We start from the raw sequence: 14,279 nt of genomic DNA on the forward strand, positions 1-14,279 counted from the left end.
CGCCAAGCCCAGGCACGCAGAAACAGCCCCGGGGAGCCCGCTTGGGGCTCTCCGCAGTGAGGAGGTGGCTTTTTACAAAGCCAGCACTGCCTTGGTTCTCCTTGCAGCCCCGCGGGGATGTGGCACAGCACCCACCAGCAGTCAGTGCTGGTCAGACTGGACCCTTTTCCTTCATCCAGCGGGCAAAGTCACTGCTTTGGCCTGTGCACCCGGACCCGTGGCTCCGTCTGGGCCAGCGTGGTGGGACGTGCTGTGCTTGAATCCCACAAGAGACGTGTCGGTACCCAAAGGACACGGGCAGAAGAAGTGCTGGTTTAACTGCTGTTCTAAAGGTCAGAGATCCCCTTTCACAGACCTGCTTGCAAAGAGGTGCCCAGCTCCCCTGGAGCCCCAGGTGTTGGGTTTTGCTTTCGGTAGTGACTCCTTTTGGAGATGCGTTTTCTCTCCTACCACCACTGTGGGTGCGAGGTGCGGTACATGGCGGGCAGCACGCTGTTCCCCTCAATGTGTTTTGGCCACAGGAGGTTGCCCGGCGCTCGGGCTGCGTTGGGAGCGGTGCGGCAGCCCGACGTGCGGCCCGCATCCAGCCAGGCAGCCAACAAGCGCGCGGGCCAGATGCTGCCTTCTGTTAGCTCGCCTCTGCCTTTATACTTAAAGCGTGCTTCATATTTTGTGCTGACTTAATACAACACGGATAGTTGTACTTTCCAAGTAGCTGGCAACCCTTAATCAATGTTAATTGGCTCTAATTAGCATATGTTAATTAATGATATTTACTACAAATTAAAGGTATGAGTGCTCCCAGAGGGTTTCCTGTTCATCCAATTAGTGCCAATTAGTTGCAATTAACACGTGTAAATGAGATGCCATTGAACCCAAAACAAACAGCACATAGTCTGCGGTACTCGCTCGCAGATGAACTTGAGCGCGCGGTAGCGAGGGGAGGGGAGAGGGACTGCAGAGGGCTTTTAAACAACTGGAAGGTCTCTAACATCTATTTAAGCTGGCTCGTTATGTCTTACTTTGTCTCCCACTCTGTGCGAGCAAGTCGAAGGAAGGTTGATCCGAATAAAAGCCCTTGGCAGAATAAACGGGACATGTTTTCTTGTCTTGTTGGACTGCGAAAAGGACACAGCGCTGTTTTAAGGAGTATGTTCATATTTGTGCCTAGTCCTGGCTTGCGTTCGGCAGGGAGGATACACAGCCCCAAACTGAGCTCCTTCTGCACCCATCGGGAGTGCGGAGGGGACCCAGCCTAATGCTGCGGTGCAGGAGTGGCACCAGAGGAGCCCACGGCTCTTCCAGAGGACGTCCATCATCTCAACTCATTCCCCAATCTCCCCTTGTTGTTTTTTGCCAGCCAACCTTCAGCCCCACCATCAAAAGCTGCGCTTTCCGTAGTTCTCTACTCATTTTTTAGCCTGGAGGTAAACACAACCGCAAAAGTTTCCTGCCCTCGGCTTCAGTTGCACACATGCAATCTGGCAGGCAGCAGAACAAATTGTCATAATTGTGTTTAATTAAAAAGCATAAATGGATTCTCTTCAGGTAAGGATGATTTATTTAACTAATCAGTCTGATCACAGAGAACGTATAGTCTGGAGATGGAAATCATTTGGGGGAAATGGGCAATTCCCTTTCCCATCAGCCCCAAAGTCAGTCAGGATTTTAGCACAAAATCCAGCCCGGAGCGAGGGGCTGAGCCACGTGCACGACCCTTCAGCCCAAGGGGTATTTTTGAACATCCTCTCACCCCACATCTCTTGCACTGGAGTTGCTCTTTCCTTTTACTCCCTGTTTTCAGATGAAAATAGCTGCCTAGTCCCATTTTTGGTGGTTTGGGCCATATCCGTGGGCTCAGCCCTGGGCTCCACGGAAGGTGCCAGCCAGCACCCGCTCGTCTGGAGAAGGGTCTTTGCAGACCTCAGTGCTCACCTAACCACGTAACAATTCCCTTGTGGTTACGTCTTTGGGGAATTATTTGAAACCATTACAACGTGAGCTGGGAAATAAGGCACCTGTGGTGTTTTCTGTTATTCCTAAGAAAATTCTCCTTGTGTTTAATAGGTGATGTTTAATAAAAATGAAAATGAGCTTATCCTGAGCAGGCATGCACGCCAAAAGCTGGCATTTAAATTAGAAATTATGATTTAATAACTTGTCAAGAAACTCACCAATGTAACAGCGTGATAATTATTGAAAGGAGGCTTCATAAATACTGGGATGCCGTGATCTGTTGTGAGAGCCGAGCTCAGAAACACCCGGTGATCGCTGCATGGGACGGGGCTGCAAAGGAGGCTCTCAGAGATCGTAGAATCACAGAATGGTTTGGGTTGGAAGGGACCTTAAAGACCATCTAGTTCCAACCCCCTGCCACGGGCAGGGACACCTTCCACCAGACCAGGTTGCTCCAAGGCCCATCCAACCTGGCCTTGAACACTGCCAGGGAGGGGGCAGCCACAGCTTCTCTGGGCAACCTGGGCCAGGCTCTCACCACCCTCACAGCAAAGAATTTCTTCCTCAGATCTCATCTCAATCTCCCCTCTTTCAGTTTAAAACCGTTCCCCCTCATCCTGTCACTACTTGTCCAAGTCTTGTAAAAGCCAAGAAACCTTCCCTTCACAAGGAAAACATTAAAATCCGGCTTATCTTGGTCTACTTGTAGAATTAAAACATTTTTATATTTCTTTGGAAAGCATCAGAAGCAAAAGAACTGTGGTTATTTCTCCCTGTTGAGATGTGTCCTCGTTTCTCTGTGGTTCCCAATGCCTTGTTCATCCCACTTGCTTTTTTCTTATTCTGTCACTGGCCATCCTGGGGGAAGCTCTTGGGGATGAGTCGAGAGAGGGAAGAAAAAATAACAACTCTGAAAGTGATGGGGAAAAATTGCTCTCCTGTTTCCTCTAAACCAAGGAAAAACTTTCATACAGATTTTTCCAGTATTTTTCAGTGAAAAATATGTTTCCTCAGAGAAATTTCAAGTCATTCTGTGACTAAATAGTGACTCTGCTTATTATTCTGTCTGGTGCTCCAGGACTCTTTTTTTAAAAAAAAAGTGAAAACAACTTGAGAGGGAAAATCTCTGACACTAAAAAAGCTTTTTATTTCATTTTTGCTATGTTTGCTTTCTTTGTCCTCTGCAATGGTGTGGCCCAAAGCCCCAGCGAGCCGTAGGGCAGCTCTGCCAGGGTGGGCTCGTGGCGTTCCCCCCCCGTGTCATCTCCTTCGGTGTCAGTTTGTCCCCGGCTCTGGCCAGGCTGCCAGCCCTCGCGCCTCCCGTCCCCACCAAACGTGGGGCACGGAGGAGGGTTAAATTCAGGTCAGCCCTCCCCGCTCACATCCCTTGGGAAGCCGCAGGGATCCCCGCGCCGGCCGTGCCCCCCGACGCCGGCACCTCGCAGTCAAGGTGGGAGCGGTGGCGGGGGCCGCTGCACCAGGACGGGTTCACACGCTTCCTCCACCGCCCCCTCCAAACAAACAGAGCTTGGGGCGAGAGATGGATGGTAAACAAATGCGCCTTTGAAGAGTGACAATGGCATAAATCACCCGGTTGCTTCCTTGGCACTCTTGATAATGCCGTTATCGTAACGAAGGGGCTGTCGGGAGCGCCTGGGGACGCCGGGCTGGGGGCTGCACCCAGGACCGTCCCCTTCCCCGGGGCACGGGGCTGTCCCCTACCCACCCGGCTGGGGCAGAGCAGGTTGAGACTCGCAGGGCACTGATGAACCCCACCTTAATTGGGCATCACAAGCTTCATCCTGAGCCATAGAATTGGGATACTTTGCTATTGACTTGATAAGGAGAAGGATCTGGCCCCAGGTCCCTGTGGGTTTGGGGCCAGAGGGCTCACACACACAGAATCACAGAATCAATGAGGTTGGAAGAGCCCTCTGGGATCACCGAGTCCAACCATTGCCCTGACACCACCATGGCAACTAGACCAGGGCACTAAGTGCCATGTCCAGTCTTGTCTTAAACCCCTCCAGAGATGGTGACTCCCCCACCTCCCTGGGCAGCCCCTTCCAATGGCTAATGACCCTTGCTGAGAAGAAATGCTTCCTGATGTCCAACCTGAACCTCCCCTGGCGAAGCTTGAGGCTGTGTCCTCTTGTCCTATCACTAGTTGCCTGGGAGAAGAGGCCGACTCCCACTTCACTACAACCTCCCTTCAGGTACTCATGGGGTCCTGCCCATAACAAAGGAGAAGGCAGAGAAAAGGGAAGGAAGGGGGGAAAAACAGGGAAAAAAATGAGGACTGTGGCAATGAAGTTGTGCTCGTTCAGCTCCCTCAGATGCCCAGGTGTCCATCATTGATATTAAGCAATCCCTGACAATACCACTCTGCATTTTCCAAAAGAATAACCATCAGCCTGGTAAACAAACCTGGAAATGTACGAAATGCAGCAGAATGGCTCATCTACAGAGGCTTTATGATAAATGTAACAAGGCAACAGCTAAAAAAAAAATTAAAATGTAGAAAATTGACATTTGGAATGGAGCTGGGATGTGCGCTGGAAACGCCGTCGTCTTATCGACAAGGGGGGGACCTGCAGCCCTTTCTTAAACCCCAATGATACAGGCTAATTTATATGCAGTTATTCACGTGTGCAGTAAATTCCAATTATGTTTACAGATGTCTGCTTAACATTTATGGAAAAGGAACCTCAGCATGTCTGAAATATCCTTATAAGGGTTTGGACTGGGCTATCTTTTTTTCTTTTTTTTTTTTTTTACCAACACCAATTTAATTATATTTTGCAGATTTAAAAAAAAAAAATCCAGCTGAGCTCTCTGATAGAAGGTTTAACACCTAATGCGTTTATTTTGGTTGTGTGACCATTTCAGAGATGTTTTAACTATATTTTTTTGTTTTCATATCAAACTCAGGAGTTTAGTTGATTTTTTTAGACAAAAAAAAAGCAGCAACAAATGAGTGCGGTAACAGATGCACAGGTTTTCAACTTGCTTCCTCTTGTAGATTATTTTTATTCTTTGTCTTGGAATTTCTTTATTTAAAAGAAACGTTTCGTGGCTCCTGGGTTGTGTGGGCTGCGCTGCCAGACCCGGGGTGCGACGGTCTCACCCGTCACACGGTGGCATTTTGTCCCCTGTCGTGTGAAGCAGCCTCACACCCATCCTTGTTTTTCCCTGGAAAAGATGTTTCTTGCCTTTCTCCTCGCTGGACCCGTGTGTTTCCTCCTCCTCCTCTTTGCGTGTTCAGCTGCGGGTTTGTATCGTGTTGTGTGTTGTCGCTGCTGCTGAAGGCTTTCTCTCCCAGTGCGTGTGCAGGGGGCCCAGGACGGACCCAGGAGGCAGCCGGGCACACAAAGATGGGTTTCCTGACTGTAGTAGTAATGAGAAAAATGTGTATTTTCAAGGTGTGTGGGGCAACAAGCAGCCCTTTTCCCACTCTCCTACCCTGGGTCTGGGCTCTAAAGACGGCTGCAGCCCCGGGAGGTGACAGCCCCGCGGGGGGACATGCCTGGCCCAGGCTCACACCCTTCCCTGGCCTGAGCCAAGGGATTTCCCTCAAGGAAGAGGGTATTTTCTGCTAATTCTCAAACTGCTGTTTTCAAACATTTTTTCTCTCTACATTTGAAACACTCATAGTTTATGGCAGCGCATTGTGTGGGCAGCAGCCTGGCTCCGCAGACGTGTCCGGCTGGGGACAGCGTGTGTCCAGCCAGGCATCAAGCACCCCAGCACAACCCTGGGGTGTCCAAGATAGGGATTTCCACCCAAACCTGAAGGGTCAGCGTGCTTTCTTGGTGCCTACCTCCACTCGCCTTTCCCTGGAGAGCAAAGGGGATGCACGCTCGCCTGCCGGGGCTTTGCAGGATACGTGGAGTAAATGTGCCAGATTTTAAAAATGAGTTTTGTTTATTAGCACACCCTTAAGGAAATAAATTGTACATCATTAGGAGTGATGTCTTCTCACCAGCCATCATCATTGTTATTAACACATTTATCTAATAGCCATGCGACTTTCTTTCAGCCGTTTATTCTCGGATCTCGTAGGCTTTACAAATATTAACTAATTACAGCAATGAAGATTTTATTTCAACAACTGAAAAAACACATTGGCAGGGAATTCTGCAGACTCGGAGTTTCTAAGTCTGAACATCTCAGAAAGTTCCTGTTTTCATGTGCACACGACATCACGAGGCAGATCAGCTCCTTCCGATAGTTGTTATCAGCGATAACAGCGTAATTTCACAGGCAGGAGAGACACACTTTGTAAAACTGTTCACTAGGGTTTGGGGTTGCCCCCGAAGGAAGCGTAGGTGAACAAGGGGCGTAGATGAACAAGGTTTACTTGTTTGTAAGCAAAATGAGCTCCCGTGCCATCGCTGGTTCGGGGTCGGATGCGTCAGCCTCTGCTCTGCGGAGCCACCTTCACCTGTGGATACAGAGAGGTGAGGAGAGCACGCGGGGACCTGGCTGGTGTGAAGTTCTCAGTGCCCGGTAGCGTGAGTGACAAACCCAGTAACGAGTTATGAGAGGCGGTCGGTAAGGAGCAGGGTGATGTCTCCCAGCTGCCTGATCAGCTATTCTGGTTGTGTAGCACCGTGCGTGTTTGTGGGAGCCGCTGACGTGAGAGGCTGTAAGGGGCGATGTTCACAGCCTGCTGCCAGGAGCTCAGCAAATAACCGTGCCTTGGAAGGACCGAACGGGAGAAAGACCAGTTCGGACTAGGGTATAACCCAGCCAGGGAGGAGCAGCCTTTTGCGTGGCATTTTTGCCACTTTGGAATGATAATGCCCTCGTGGGGCTGCGTTTCCAGTGCAGGCGATGCCCAGGGAGGGCAACGCAGATGGGGTCTGGAGCAGGGGGTGCCCACCCAGCAGGCAGCACGGTAAGGAAGGGAGCTGCGGGGTGCTGGAGTCTGAGGGGTGCAGTGCATCCGCGTGGGAGTGGGGAGATTTGGGTTGTGCCCATCTCTGGGTGACCCTCGAGGAGCTGCTGCCCCCCACCCTGTGCCCTCCCAGCACAGCGGTTCTGGCGAGGCTCTCCAGGCCCAGCTGGAATACCAGCGACCACAACGTTGAGGAATGGGGTTTTTCTCACTATATGTTTTTTTTTAAGTGAGCTTCTGAGCATGGAGAATTGGGAACTGAGCTCTACCCCTGGCTTCTCCAGGAAAAGTTATTTGAAACTAGTGAAATTTCACCTTCTAGAACAAAATTATCTGTTCTTTTTGTCTTGAAAATGGTACATTGATGCATTTCAGAGTAATGGGATTGTGGCTGTGCGTGCCATATCCTTGCTGTGGTGCTGAAATAAGCTGTATGTGTGTACAGCCAAACTCGGAACATCGCTTATGCTGTACAAAGAAAGAGAAGGTAACAGGGAGTTTAGACATGCATTTTTTATAAAACAACATGCTTGGCCACATCTCCTTACTGCAGTGCTCCAGTTTCAGTGGTGACCCTGTAGAAACCAGATGCTCAGGCAGTAGCTCAGGTGTCCCGAGCAGCGCGGTGCTGTGCAGCGCTAACAAGCCCTGTCTGGAGCGTGCCGGTGGCCTCTTTAACTGCCTCCATGCTTGCAGGCGTGTGCGCTTCGAGCCACGGGCTCCCACGCGGCGTCTGCCTTTTACCTGGCTCTTGCCCACCTGGCCCAGGCAGACAAAATGTTGTGCTGACACCCAGCAGCTGGGAACTTTGTTGGGCTCAGACTACGTAAACTCAGCTGTCTGGATTTGTGGGTGTATGATAAAGCGAGGAGAAAGAAGGGCACGCTGGCCAGAGCCTCCGCGTCCCATCAGAAACCTTAAAATAGAAGCCTATATAAATAGGGTGTGACATAGGATATTATATAGTAACATGGTATCAAACTACAGCATCTCTATATAGCAGAAGATTAATCAGAGGTCAGGCCTAAGCAGACAGACACACATCCAGCCAGGAGCTCTGGATTCCTTTTCCCAAGCGGCCAGGGAACTTTGTGGTGCTGTGGTACCTGGTCCAGGCACCCCAAACCAAGATCTGCTCCTGCCTCTGCAGCAGGTAGGCAGAGGGCAGTGCTGGTTTCCCACCGGCGCAGGCGGATTATCCCTGTATTTTATTGGGATAGTCCTATTTGTTTGGATTTCAATTGTTTTTCTCAAACGCTCTGCGTGATGGTGATGTCAGACACCAAAAGCTGACACTCTGCTGATGACAAAAAAAACTCCTCCATTGGGAACCCTCTTCTCCAGCTGCTTGTAAAGGACAAATAATGCAGCAGCCCTTTTTCTGTACACGTATGGGAAGCCAGTGGCAGTGCTCGGTAGAGGCAAGTCGGTGCAGTTACTCCTTTCTAAGCAAGAAGATGATGTTCTTGTTGGGTAGGAAGGGACTGTCCCCCCTCAGAAACAAGAAAAACAAAGCATTTGCCCAGAGTCACGCAGCAGGTCAGTGGCAGGGGCAGGGGAAAAGGGCTGGACGCCCTCTTCCCTCCGACACTGCCGCTGCCTCTGCACAGCATCGCGTGTACGTGTCAGATACGTGGGTGAGATTGACTCTCACTCCCAGGGAAGTTCAGTGACTGTGAAATTAGTAAATCACACAGGCCCACCGAACTTAGAAAAACAATATAATCCTGGGGGTACTGAAATAATTAATTTGCTAATCAACTACACCTTGCTTTTTTTTTTTTGAATTTGCAAATAGCACTCGGTTTTGTTTGCCCATTTCAGCCACCTCAAGAAGAGCCAATATTTTGGCAGCGAAGCTGGAGGGGTCCAGGGCAGGGCTGAGCGTGGCTGCACGGCACGGGGAGAAGCTGCTCAGCACCGCGGTGACCCCAGCACGAGCTGGGCAATGCTTCTGGGGGGCCCTCGCTGTGCTCTGGATCCAGCCCCCGGATCCAGCCACCAACTTGTGAGGGAAGAGCCGGAGCTGCAGGGCTCCTGCAGATGTTTTGTGCTGGTTTGTCTCTTGGTCTCGCTGCACCGTTGTTTGCTTTAAATCATTTCAAATGCGGAGGTTGTCAGACAAGACAATTAACATGGGGAAGGGGGAAAGTATTACCATCCATTATTTGCCGTAACATGAATTTAAGCCGGGAAGTCAAATGATAAAATATGTGGTGAAAAGTGTTGGTGGTGGGAGTGCCTAAATGAGTAATAGCCTTGGGCTTCTGAGCCTTGAACTTAACGTGCTAAGTAAATCCCCGAGGTCAAAAAGTATGAAAATTGTTGCAGCTTGGGGAGATATATTTTAACTTTGCAAAAGGTCCTCGCGAACCCGCCGCCAGGGCTGGGCGCAGAGAGAGATGCCGAGCACCGCGCTGCCGCGGGGGTCAGACCGACGGTCGGGGCTGGGTGCGTGTTTTGGGGGGGGGGGAAAAAGAAATAAATAAGATGAGGCGAGGAGAGCGCTGGAGCGGGGGTGAGGGGTGCGCACAGGCGTTTCGGCAGGGAGCGGCCCCGGCGGGTCCCCAGCGCCGCTGCTCCGCGGGGAGAAACGCCCGGAGCCGCCGCTGTGACCCCCCCCCCGGGGCTGGGCCGGACCCCCCCGGGGCAGCGGGGCCGCGGGTCCCCGCTGCGCTCCGCCGCGCCTTCCCACCGCGCTCCGACTCTTCCCCTTTAAAACTCTTTCTCCCTCCCGAGCTGACCACGCGGCTGAATTTATGGCGAGCGATGTTTTAGCAGAAATCCCCCCGAGTCCCCCATCAGCCCTAAATCCCCAGCCTGCTCTCCCTGGGAGACCTCATGACACAGAGCATGCCAAAACAGCTTCGTTTTGCCTATGCATTAGCAATCTATTTTACCTTTTTGACATCTCTCACACATAAAACCGTAAGAGAGAAATAAAATATCTGTCTCTGGGCGAAAATAAAGCTTTGCCTCCCTCCTGATCTATAGGATATAAAATAAAGCCATGGCTTTGATAGTGGCTTTTCCTTATACTGGAGTTGCTTTTGCACACACGGAGACAATGAAGATGGATGAGCCGGGATCGGTGCATCCTCCTGGGGTTTGTTTCACCCTCTTTTTTTATAGCCCCCCCAACCCCCGCCACCTCTTCACTTCTCTTTTTCTCTTTTATTCGTCTTTTATCTGCCCTTTCGGTCTTTAACAACGTGAGGAAACCCGTTCAGCTGTCACACACCCGGCCTCCCCCGCCGGGCTCCCGCTGCCCTGCCCCGGTTGCCCCGGGCCCGGCCCGACCCCCACCCCGCCGGGACCCGCTCCGAGACGGGCTCGGACCCCCCCGGCCCCTTCCCGGGCGCTTTCCCGGCCCCGCCGGCAGCTCTCGGTCAAACGCAGAGACGCACACCTCGGATTTGTAATTATTTATTAACTGTATTTCCCATCAACAATGCATGAGCTTGGAGTGTAAGCGACAACATTTAGCGACGTGGAAGGAAACCGGGGAGGGGGGCAGAAAAATAAATAAGAAAAGGGAAAGGCGAGCGGAGCCGGTGGGGGGGACGGTGCGGGACCGCCCGGGCGTGTTTACCCTCAGCATCGACCCGAGTGTGGCAGGATAAACTGGGATCCTCTAATACATAATTTAAAGATTTTTTTTTTTTCAAGCTCCTTTAAAACAAACGTGGCGCGGAGCGATGGATCCTGCCCAGCAATGGGCTGATGTTCTACAGGCTTAATTACATCTGAACTTCAATATTTGTTTAGCGCGTTAGCCGCATATATATATTTAATCAGGCGGAGGAGCTCTTCCTGCGGGGAAAGTTTCGGGGGAGGTGGGAAGGTGTGACCCCCAGTCTCTCCACGGGCTGTCCCCCCCACAGCGCTGACCGCGACGGCGGGATGCGGGGGGCTCGGCGCTGCCTCCCCCCCGTCGGGGATGCTACCGGCCACGGCGGGGCCGAGGATCGCGGTGCGGGGGGGGAAAGCGGCTCTGCCGGTCGCTCAAAGCCCGGCAGCATCATCGATCCCGAGCGCGGTCGTTGTGAAACATTGCGAAGGAGGGGAAAAAAAATAAAATAAAAACGAGGAAAGAGGGAAAGCTTAGTGCTACCGGGCGACGGACCCGACAGGGAAGTTTCTTCCTCGGCTTCGCTCGGGGGGATGGAGCGGTTGGGGTGGGGGGATGCAGCGCACCGGCCGTGGTCCCCGGGGCTCTGCCGGCAGCCCCGGGCAGGGCGGCGTGCGGGACGGGCGGGCTCCGGTGTTTGTGGAGGAGAGAGAAATCCCATCACCGAGCGCAGCGGTGTAGAAAGGCTGATGATAAACAAGGTGATGTTTAACTAAAAAGACGGGAACGACAGCAATAAAATGCAAATTTAAATTCGCCTGAAAGGGACCGGGGTTTTTTCTTCTGTATTAGATTTAAAATAAATTTGAGGTTTGGGGTTTCTTTGGGTTGTTTTTTTTTCACTTTTTTAATTTCCCTCTTTTTCACCGGGGCCGCGCGGGGTTGCTCGGCTCTCCCTGGGGTACGGGTGGGCTCGGCCCCGCTCTGCCGCGGGGCTGGGGGCTTGGGCACGGACCTGGGCGAATTGCAAAATACGATGAAAACAAAAAAACCACCACCCAACCCCAAACTAGGCGCGTTGCCCTAGGACGGGGCGGCGGCAGGCCGGGGGCTGCCATGCCGCCCATCCCCGTGGCATTTTTCCCCCTCCCCTCAGGCTGCGCGAACTCCCCGGCCCGTGGGTGCCCCACGCCGGGACACGCTGTCCCGCGGGGCAGAGGAGGCCCGTGGCAGCCCGGGGTCGGTGAGTTTTTCTTTTCGGAGCCTGCTGGAAACAGCGCCGGTATTTTCGCCACTTAAACGCCTGCGCCGAGCCGGGGGGGGCGAGGCGGACCTCGGGCACCCCACGTCGGGGAGCAGCCCCCTCGCTCTGCGCTGCTGCCTCTCCGGAGCGGGGCTTGGGGGGATTTGCGTGTAAATCCGTGCTGCCCGCCCACCGCAGCGGTACGGCGGGTACCCCGGGCCGGCTGGCTCCGCTCCCCCTCCGCAGCCCGGGGTTGGGGGGGGGGGCACAGCGGTCTGTGCTCCCTGCGCGGAGCCGGCGGGGGGAGCAGGGGGCAACCAGATGCTTTCGCTAACGTCTGGGAAAGCGGAGGAAAAAAAAAAAATGGCTGTGAAAAACTGGTGCTTGATGGACATGAGATGCTCATCTCCTTCCCCTCATTCATCCCCACCAACACATGTCACCTGGGGGCCCGCGGTCAAAGGGAAGCGGTCCCCTGACGGCAGCCTCCAGCTGTCGCCTTCCCGGGCGGCGGAGCGGGGCCGCCCGCACCGCCTCGGCCCCGCCGCTCCGCATGAGAAGCGGCCCATATGCGGGGGGAGCGGGCGGGGGGGCGCCCGGGGCTCTATTGATCCCCGCAAACGGCGGCAAAGCAAACCAACAGCTGGGCAGGGACGCGGAGAGCCCTGCGCGGCCCCGACGGGACGGTGATGGCCGGCTCCGGCGCGGGGGCACAGGGAGACCCTGGGGTGGGGGACAAATGGCGAGCGCAGCCCCGGCGCTTTTAGACACCCGCAGGAGCACCGCGGACAGCCCCGGGAACTGCCCCGCAGGCTCTCCTGGCCCGGGCAGGCTCCGCACCCCCCGTCCGCCCCCAGGCTGGAGCAGAGGGCAGGGTGCGGAGCCGCAGCCCAGCGCCCCGGCACCGGCGGGTGTTTCCCTGCCTTCGTTTCCCTTTTGAATGCCCAATTTCTCCCTCCTCCGCTTTTTTTTTTTCCCCCGCCTCAAGGACGAGGAAAACAGACGTGAAAGAGGGCGCGGACGGTGGGCCAGGGCTCGGGGAGGCGGGGGATGCTGCAGGCTCCGGGGCGGGCTTCCGCCAACCCCCGAGCACCGGGGCCGCGGAGGGTGCGCGCCCCGCCGCGCCCGGCCCCGGCTCGCAGCCGTCTGTGTCACCCTTGGGCACGGCCGGGCCATTTCATCCGCTGTTTCCCTCCGAATTCCCCGCCGGCGGATCGGTCAGCCCGCGGGGAAGGTGAGAGGAAGGAGAAATCACGTCCCTCCTAACGGCCCCGGCCACCGGCCGAGCCCCTGGAAGGTAAAAGCAAATGCAGGTTTATTTGCCAAAAAAAAAAGAAAAAGAAAAAAAATAAAGTACATCAGCGGCGGCCGGTGCCGATCGGCCCCAGACGGGCGCTGCCAGTGCCGGCAACGGAATCACCGCAAAGTTACCGGCGCCTTGCCTCTGCCGGGGGCGGCACCGGGGCCCGCCGCCCCCTCCCCGCCGGCGCGGCCCCGCCCGGGCACGTCGGAGCATCCCGGGCCGCGGTCCCGGCCCTTCCGCACCTTTGCTCCCGGGAACGGCGAGCCGTTGCGGGTTTTTCCTCGGCGAGGCGCCCCGCACCGCCCCGCGGGAGGCTCCGCGCCCCCCGCCCTCGGGGCCCGCCGTTTATGAGGGGGGAAACCACGCTAAACCGGGAACTCGTTTGACGCTGCTTCCCAGCGAGGAACTGGCCGGCGGGTCCCTATAACGGATGCGTAACCCTACGGGGGTGCCAGACGCCAACGAGCGGCCCCGTTCCCCCCCACCCGCGCACCGACGCACCTACCCGCGGCAGCGCGCTCCCGGGCCTCCGAGCAGGGCGCGCCTGGGCCGGGCCCGAGCGGCAGCGGGCCGTCCGTCTGTCCGTCCGCCGTGCGGTGCGGGGCGGGTGCGGGCGGAGGCGGCCGGCGGCGCCCCGGCGGCTCTATAAAGGGGCGCGGACGCCCCGTCCGGCGGCGGCGCGGCGGGAGCGGGGAGCGGGGGGGAGCGTGGGGGGGGGCGGCGGCGGCGATTGGCCGGGGCGGGCGGTGACGTGTGCGCGCGGTGCATAAGGCTGCGGCCGCGGGGCTGCCGGGAACATGCAGTGCGCCCTGCGCTGCCGGGACGGCGCGGCCGCGCCGCTCTCTGCCCTGCCCTGCCCTCCCCTCCGCGCCCGGCACGGCACGGCCCGGCCCGGCCTGCTGCCGCTGCGGGAGGCCGAACAAAACCCGGCAGCGCCGGGCGATGCCGCGCCGGCTCGGTGGGAAGGCGGCCGGCCGCCGCGGGTAGCGCGCAGGGCGGTGCGCGGGGGTAGGTAGGAACCGGGCGCGACGGTACCGCCGAGACGTCGAGGGAGAGGGAGAACGGAGCGAGGAGCTGCGGAGCGTCCCCCACCCACACACCTCCCCCCCGCGTAAGGACGGCGGCCCGCTCCGCGGCGCGTAGGGCCATGTCGCCGCGGCAGCAGCCAAAGCCCTTCTGACCGCTGTCGGGCTCCATGTCCCGTTTTCTTATTTATATTTTTTTTTTCTTTTCCTCTTTTGATTTCTCTTTGGGAAAAGCACTTTGACTCCTGACTGCTCTACCTCAGACCTGAGAAAAACTCATC

This window comes from Nyctibius grandis, chromosome 18 (genome assembly GCF_013368605.1).
Source record: "Nyctibius grandis isolate bNycGra1 chromosome 18, bNycGra1.pri, whole genome shotgun sequence".
NCBI lineage: Eukaryota > Metazoa > Chordata > Aves > Nyctibiiformes > Nyctibiidae > Nyctibius > Nyctibius grandis.